Genomic DNA, 9,246 nt, shown 5'->3' with positions numbered 1-9,246 from the left:
AAGCCATCAAGAAGTAGATGCACAGGATCAAAAGGGGTACACATTTTTAGCTTCAACTTGTTCTGCACTATGACCACCAAAGTGGCAATGCCAGTTTGCATTTCAACCAACAGCAGTTGACAGTAACATTTTCTTTATTCTCTTGTCAAATTTGTCAGCCCTTTTTAAATATCTAATAATCTTGTGTGTGAAAAAAGAAAAGGTATATCATTTGTGGTTTTAACATGCTAATGATCAGTGAGGTTGAGTATACGTTTACATGTTTATTTGCTGTTTATATTTCCTTTATTGTGAATTGCCTGGAAATATATGTTGCCTGTTTTTCTGCCAGTTTGATGTTTTCTTATTGATATGGGATACTAATTATTTGTTCTATATGATGCAAATATTTTCTATTTTTACTTGTGTTTTAACCCTGCTTGTGGTATCTTTTGACAAGCAGAAATTTTAAATTGTGAGGTAGCTAAATTTATTATTCTTTTAAAGATTTTTTTTTGTGTTTTTGCATCGTTTAAGGAGAACTTTTCCTACCCTCAAAGTCACAGATACATTCTCCAACATTTTCTTTTAACACTTTGTGTTTAATCTATATGGAATCTTTATATTAACAAATTTTCTTTTTTGTTTCAAAAGGAAGTCTATTATTCCCAGTATCACTTACTTACTAATCTGTTCTTTCCTCATAAAGTGTTAACTTTGTTGAACATTAAGTTCCTACATCAACATGGATCTGTTTCAGTTTTTGATTATTTTTAAATAACCTATTTACTCCTACACTGATGCCATGTAATTGCTGTAGCTTTTAATATATCTTGACACCTAGGAGGGCTGGTCCCAATTCTGTTCTTTCATAAAATTTTCTTAGCTATTCTTGCCCATTTGCTCTTCCAAATAAATACTAGAATCAGTTTGAATGTTCCATGAAGAAACTCATCAGACTTTGATTGAAATTGTATTGACTGCATAGATTTATTATGGGAGAAGTGATGATAAAGATGCTATTGATAAGGATGACAAGAATAGATTTTTTATTTCTGCCAGTGTATTTTCTGGAGTTCCAAACTGGATCTGTTGAAACAAGTGGAGATGATAGTGATGGTGATGAGCTCTCTTCCCTGTTTACTATTTCTCTCCTTAAGTGACCCCCTTTTCTTGGATTAAGTCTCCTTAGAACACAGCATTGATGAGATCTGAAGAAACTTGAGTAAGGCGTTTAAACATCACTTAGGAGTAGGGCAATGCTGTGGTACCTACTCTGCTCAATGTGACATTTGACCCACTCACACACTTCCTGAGGATCATCTGCAGCTCAGGAACCCAAGCTTCATTTCCAGATCTCACACTGGCTCTCAGGCAGCAAGACCACCTACCTTACCATATGTGGACCCCTTCCAAATGTAATGGTTCTCACGTGAAAGCAGTTATTCTTCTGGCACTTGTTTGAGAACACATATAATGAAGAAAAAAGTCTACTGTGAATAAAGTCATGCTTAAATGAGATTTAATCATTCACAAAAGCATGAGCATATATGTATGAGATGTGTTACTTATTCAGCTATAGACAGTACTGAGGAGAGAAAAGATCACCCGGTGACCATCAAGCAGGCCATCCAGAGGAAAAACTCCTTATCTGAGGAATTTAGAAGTAATTAGACTTCCCTGTTAGCTAAAGACAGCATCTGATACCAGGCTTCTTTCTCCCAAATTTATAAGTAACTAGATTTTTTATACATCTCTGGAATGCATGCGTGGCAAAACTCATTGTGCAACCCTTGCTAACATCAAGGCACCAAAATTTCTACAAATGTAATCATTTATCATGACCTACATGGCTAATATGGTCCAAATTACCCTTCAGCTCCCACGTTAAGGTCCATGAATACCCATAAGGAAAAATCCACCATGGCGCACTCAGTTCTGTCTTGCTGAGGCACCTGCTGCATTCTTCTGCAGCATTCTTTCTATCCAATGAAACTTACCTTTTCAAACCTATACTGTTGTCAGTAAATTCTTACTACCCCACAACCTGCAAGCCAACCACTTTCCGATGCTGGGGCTCTCACACCCTGCCCAGCACTATTTGATGTCTACGAGGATTGGAAAACTTGTGCTAACGGTTAAGGAGCTCATCTCCCAGGGCTTTCTGCAAGCCTCTCAGATGGACGGACTTGAAGACGAAGGCTTGGCTCATGTAGTCCCATTTTTTCTCACATCTTTATATATTCCCGGGAGGTTTTCTAAACTAAAACCTGTAGTCAAAATTCTCCAAGCCAGTAACTTGTATAGAGTTCACCTTTCACAAAGTTGTGCATATTTTCCTTTCTTCTTTATGTGTTGTAAGTGCCCAGGACATCACGAAAACCATGTTAGCCTTTTAATGAAATGGACTAATCATCCAGAGATAAAGCAGCCTTCACATGTGCACCGAATTCTGATTATGCAAAATAAAGATAATAATAGTTCCCGCTTCTCAGGGTTATGGTGAAGAACAAATGAGCTAATGCCCAGGAAGCAATCTGCAAACCGTAGAGCATTATACAAATGTTATTTTGCTACTCAGCACTGTAGAAAGTTATAAATGAAATGGCAATCTTGGTTCCTGCCCTTGAGACACTTAAAACCAGCTGGAGGCTCAGATCCAGGTGGAACAATTAAGAAGAAATTGCAAGGTAACCTGGAAGCAAACTCCTGCAAATGTAAGGAAAATTGTAGCCCTAAGTGCTAATAGATCACTGAAAGTTGCCGTAGCCAGAACCAGAACCAGCACTAGCACCCTGTGCAGATCCAGCAACCCATTTTCCTCCAGCCCTGTTGCCTCCAAAGGTAGGGGAGCTTCCACATGGCAGTAGGACCCCAGTGCTTCAATGCTGTCCCTTCTCCCCTGCCTTTAAGAAGCTCTCCAGGAGAATTTTTTTTTTTTTTTTTTGGAGGGAAGAAGTAAACTTTTTTATTTGCAAATGACATAATTGCCAGAACAAAACTCCCCAAAGAATGTAAATAACAACAGCAGCAGCAACAACAAAATTCACTTCCTGGAACTAATAAGCAAGTATAGCCAAGTCACAAGATACAATATCAATATTAATCTCAATTACTTTCCTTTATAAGAACAATGAATCATTGAAGTTTGAAATTAAAGCTATACTATTTACAATACCACCAAATTAATGGAGTACTTAAGTATAAAATCACATACAGAATTTGTATGCAGAAAATTACAAAATACTGATAAAAAATGTCTAAACAAGTGGAGAGATATTTTATGTTCTTAGATTGGAAGACTCAATATTCTTTTTTTTTCTTTCTTTTATTATTCGCATATTCTCACTCATAGGTGGGAATTGAACAATGAGATCACATGGACACAGGAAGGGGAACATCACACTCTGGGGACTATTGTGGGTTGGGGGGAGGGGGGAGGGATAGCATTGGGAGATATACCTAATGCTAGATGACGAGTTAGTGGGTGCAGCACACCAGCGTGGCACATGTATACATACGTAACTAACCTGCACAATGTGCACATGTACCCTAAAACTTAAAGTATAATAATAAAAGTATAATAATAGGAGAACTTTTTAAGGCCTCTCTCTTTCTGATAGCTCCTTCACCCCTGTGGCTTTTTCTTCTTCCCACATGGCAATATTAAATCCATTCTGCTGGCAGCCCTGGAAACTGTGATCTGAGGAACTTGGTGCTAATGAAAACAATGGTGTGAAGAACGTACAGCAGGCTCTCTGTCCTTGGCTCCAGGTCAGAGCCCTGTGTTTTGATCACTTCATTTATTATGCTCACATTTTGAAAGAGTGAGCACATACACCCACTGTTCTTTCATCTAAGAAAGTCTGGGGCTGCTGGGAGGTATTCACAGGTAATTAATTTGTCAGGAGAGGAGAGGCAGTCTTGCCAAATACAAGCAAAAAAAAAAAAATTTTTTTTAAGCCCACCAAATTCACACCTCATCTGGCAGTTGATTAGTTCTACAAATGACCATGAATAACATAAAAGGAGAGGGGGTAGGGCAGATAGACCTGCAAATGGATGAGGCTTTACTGCTAAGCTTGATGTATTCATACTTTTTGCCTCTTTGAGGGCTATAGTTTCCCCTTGTAAATGAATCCCTTGTGGCTACTACATCAATTTCCTGGATAAATGTGCCCCTGCTTCATGTGGCCCATGTGTGGGTGAGGAGGAAGGGCTTGCTTTCTCTCTTTGTCTCTCTCTCTCTGGTCCCCCCTTACCCCTTTCCTCCCTCCCTCCCTCCCTCCCTTCCTACCTTCCTTCTTTCCTTCCTTCCTATTACTTTCTTCCTTCCTCCCTCCCTCCTTCTTTCTGAGAAATATATGCTTTAAATTCACTCTAAATTAAAGATACCAAGAGTCTATCAACCAACCTCAAAATTGGGAGACATGGTCTGGCGACAAGAGAGAATATTTAAAATGAACTGAGAAGCCCAGGATATATGGCCACTGTAATTACAGATGAGAGAAATCCTTGCAGATCGATTAATCACTCCTCTGGGAGTTAGAATGACTGATGAGATCTTGATAATTCCATTCCAGGGTCTGAAATTATCAAGAGTATAGTGTTTGTGAACCCCTGTAAGTAAACCTACCTGGTGGGATTCATGTAAGAAAACTGGCACATAATAGGCACACAGTACATTTTAGTTCCCTTCACCATTTGTAAGTCGCCATTGACTTGAAGAGTAAAGAACAGAGTGATTAAATTGTATGTAGTTTCTAATGATTTGTTTTGGAAGAAGTTAAGAATCGAAGATGCAGGAGGAATGTAATGTCTTAGTCACTAGACCTCAGGTGTACCTTGCTTGATGAAATCAATGTGCCTGGGAACCTGTATAAAGATAATGTTTCTAAATCAAATGATCTTTTACACACATTGGGAATATTTTTCTATTGATGGTATAATACAGGAATTCGTTTGTTTGGAAATGGAAATAGAAGTATGTTTGGTAAATTCTGATTTTGGCATATTATTCTCGGTTTCCTTAAAATGAAATATACTTGGTTATTTAGGTTTGACTAGCTTTAAATGAGAATCTCTTATGTGCTAGGTATTGGTTTTGGCACATTTACAACATCTAATCTTATACAATTCTCTCATTAACTGTAATCTTGTACCTAACGGTCATGTGTTTAGCAACTAGCTGTAGGCTCACAGAGTTAGCAAGTGGCACAACCAAGATCTGAATTCAGGTCTCCTGTATTGCTATTTTGCCCAGCATTACAAGGTCTGATATTACTTCCTTTTCATGTATACTGAGCATTATTTTACTGTAGAGTTGGAGTTAATCTAGGTTTGAGTCCCAGCTGTGCCACTTCCTGGCTGTGTCATTTTGGGAAAGTTTCTAAATTTCCCTGAGTATTGGTCAGCTTACATGCAAAATGGGGATAGTAATACTTACTTCAGAGAATACGTGAAAGGATCAGGGAAAACAAGGATAAAGCACCTGGCACATAAAAGGCAGTTCTTCATTGTTTGCCACTGTTATTATTATTGTTGTCGCTAGGAACAGTAATAGTTATTTAGATTTTTTTCCTATTAACCTTGACAGTGGAAGCTGCAAGGGAGGAACCATACCTTGTTTATCCAGTGAGCTTTCCCTGAGGCAAGTAAAGCATGCTGCATGTGGTTTAATTAAGCTGTTCCACAAAATCATAAAAAATGTAATAGGTTTTAAGAAGCATTAATAACAACTTAGAGTTTTCAGTCACTTTCCTTCTCTCCCAGAACCAGTGAGAGGTTCTCACCATGTTTGCCAGGTTCAAAGGAGAGGGCTTCCTGACATTTGCCTTGTTGAATTCAACTGGATTCAAATTCTGACTCTGCTACCCTGCATATGCCATGAGCTTACCTCTTCGTATTTCCAGCTCAGAATTTTCTCAAGATAAATGCTATCTATGGAAATATCCTGCTCTCTTCCAACTTATTTTTGGACCACATTTCATATTTCTTGTCTAGATTAAACTAGAGTCCTAATTCTTTTTGAAATTTGTCATTCTTGGGCACTGAATACATTTTTGCCTCTTCAGGAAATAATACTATCTTTTGTCACCTTTATTATGGAATATCAGATAGTCATTCCTAGAGTAACAGGCAGTATGTTTGTTTTAGTGTGTTCTAGCTGCTCTAACAAATTACCATAGACTGGGTGACTTAAGACAATGAACATTTATTTCTTACAGTTTTGGAGTCTGGAAGTCAGAGATCAGGGTGCTAGCATGGTTGGGTTCTGGTGAAGAACTTCTTCTAAGTTGTAGATTTGTCCTTGTTTCCTCATATGGTGGAAAGAGAGAAAAAGGAAGCAAGTTCTCTTATAGGAGCTTATAAGTCTTCTTACAAGAGCACTAATCCCATTCATGAAGGCTCTACCTTTACAATCTAATTACCTCCCAATGGTCTTACTTTCTAATGCAAGTCTCTGGGTGTTGGGATTGAAACATAAGCAGTTTAGAAGTACACAAACATTCAGCCCATTGCAATGCTCTATTTTATACCTGCTCTCCATGCCAGGGTGAAAGGAGAACTACACACAAATTGCAAGAACTGAGGACTAAGAGAGGAGCTAACCTAGTCAGCTCCTTCCTTCAGGAAGATCCTTGGAGGTGGAATCTATTTTGGGATTTTCTTTTATCTATATCAGTGCTTAATATGGTCTTATACAAAGAATTTGTTTAATAAATACTCATTGAATGAACAAACCAACTATCCCAAACAAGGAGAGGAAAGCTATTGGGTTTAAATAGCTGTCAGAGTTCATCTGACCCCATAGCAAAACAAGGCATTGAGCCTTAGGCTGAAATACCTTCTTACCTCCCTGCCCTCTCTTTTTTCTCTGGTTAAGTGTCACCTTCTCTCTAAGCTTTTACAAGTTTTTTCAGGCAGAGTTAGTTATACCTTGCTCTTGTGCCTCCTTTTCCAAATCATTGAATCACTGGTCTGCTACAGCTATGGCAATCATGCATCCTACATTCCGAGCTTTAGCTCTGATTTCAGTTTAGACAGCCTGGTTTGAAGTCCAAACTTCATTAATTATCAGTGGTGTATTTGCAAGTCACTTCTTTGAATCTTGAATTCTTCATGAATATAATGGGAATAAAAAACACTTAATTCATAAGGTTAATAGATTTGAACACTGCCACCTGTTTTTAACCAAAATCCTCAAAATTCGGAATCATATCTGATTTCTCATTGCTAGGCATTTAAGAGAGTCCCAGTAGTGTTTTGTGGGAAAAAAATGGATGGACATAATGAGAGTAATTGCTAACATTTACATAGTACTTACCATGTGTCTGGCCCACATCTATGTGCTTTGAATATATTAACTCATTAACCACATAGCAATAGCTATAATGGTCATCATGGAATGGAATATTACTTCTTTCCTCAATGCGGAGCTAAACTTACAGGAGTGCTCTGTGTGTGTGTGTGTGTCTGTGTGTGTGTACATAGAGGAGAGACAAATGAATACTTATTATTTCAGTGGTCAGGTCTCAGCCCAAGTTTGCTAAATAAAGAAAAATTCTTCCTCGAGCCCTTCTAGCAGTGTTTTTCTTTTTGCTTCTCATGTTTTCCTGACAGTTCTCCCTGAGCTTGCTTACCTGTGCTTGCCTTTTCTGAGCACACCTGTGATATAGACCTTTCATTATCAGTGCTTGCCTCTTCTGTGTCCCTCCTTTGATGACCTGTTAGGTAACCGGCTGCTAAACTTAATGAACAAATTAAAGCTATGGCATTAATAGCTGGTAATGACACCATTTGTAAAAATTCTCCATTCCATATTACACTTGCATTAATATAGATCATCAATGCTTGTGTCTAAAACAGGAATAATTTGGGAACATTTTTCAGAGAGACTTTCCATAACTCTTAAGGTAAAGGGAACTGAAAGCTTTTTGTTTGTTTGTTTTTGAGACAGGGCCACAAAGAAATAAAATACATCTACCTGAGGAATACATCCACCTAGGAATACATCTACCTGAGGAGGTGCAAGATCTCTACAAAGAGAACTACAAACATGCTAAAAGAAATCATAGATGATACAAACGAATAGAAAAACATTCCATGTTCATGAATTAGAAGAATAAATGTTGCTAAAATGGCCATACTGCCCAAAGCAACCTATATATTGAACACGATTCTATCAAACTACCACTGTCATTTTTCATAGAATTAGAAAAAACTATTCTTTTTTTTTTTTTTTTGAGATGAAGTCTCGCTCTGTCACCCAGGCTGGAGTGAAGTGGCACGATCTCTGCTCACTGCAAGCTCCGCCTCCCGGGTTCAGGCCATTCTCCTGCCTCAGCCTCCCGAGTAGCTGGGACTACAGGCGCCCACCACCACGCCCAGCTAATTTTTTGTATTTTTAGTAGAGAAGGGGTTTCACCATGTTAACCAGGATGGTCTCGATCTCCTGACCTCGTGATCCGCCCACCTCGGCCTCCCAAAGTGCTGGGATTACAGGCGTGAGCTGCCATGCCTGGCCCTAGAAAAAACTATTCTAAAATTCATGTAGAATCAAAATACAGCCCGAATAACCAAAGCAATCCTAACCAAAACAGCATGGTACTGGTACAAAAACAGACACATAGACTGATGGAACAGAGTAGAGAACCCAGAAATAAAGCTGCATACCTGCAGCCATCTGATTTTTGACAAAGTCAACAAAAATAAGTAATAGGGAAAGAACTTCCTATTCAATAAATAGTGCTGTGATAGCTGGTTAGCTATATGCAAAAGAATGAAACTGGGCCCCTACCTTTCACCATATACAAAAATTAACTGAAGATGGATAAGAGGTTTAAATGTAAGACCTCAAACTATAAGAATCCTAGAAGAAACTCTAGAAAACACCATTCTGGACATTGGCCTTGGCAAAGAATTTATGATTAAGTTCTCAAAAGCAATTGAAACAAAAAAATTGACAAGTGGGACCTAATTAAACTAAAGAGCTTCTGCACAGCAAAAGAAACTATCATCAGAGTAAACAGACAGCCTACAGAATGAGAGAAAATATTCACAAACTATGCATTGGATAAAGGTCTAATATCCAGAATCTATACGGAACTTAAACAGTTGAAAAATGAAAAAACAATCCCATTAAAATGTAGGCAAAGACATGAATATACATTTATCAAAGGAAGACAGGTCAGGCATAGTGGCTCATATCTGTAATCCCAGCACTTTGGGAGGCTGAGGTGGGTGGATCGCCTGAGGTTAGGAGTT

This window comes from Gorilla gorilla, chromosome 5, assembly GCF_029281585.2.
Source record: "Gorilla gorilla gorilla isolate KB3781 chromosome 5, NHGRI_mGorGor1-v2.1_pri, whole genome shotgun sequence".
Lineage (NCBI taxonomy): Eukaryota > Metazoa > Chordata > Mammalia > Primates > Hominidae > Gorilla > Gorilla gorilla.
Note: the sequence above shows the minus strand (reverse complement) of the source record.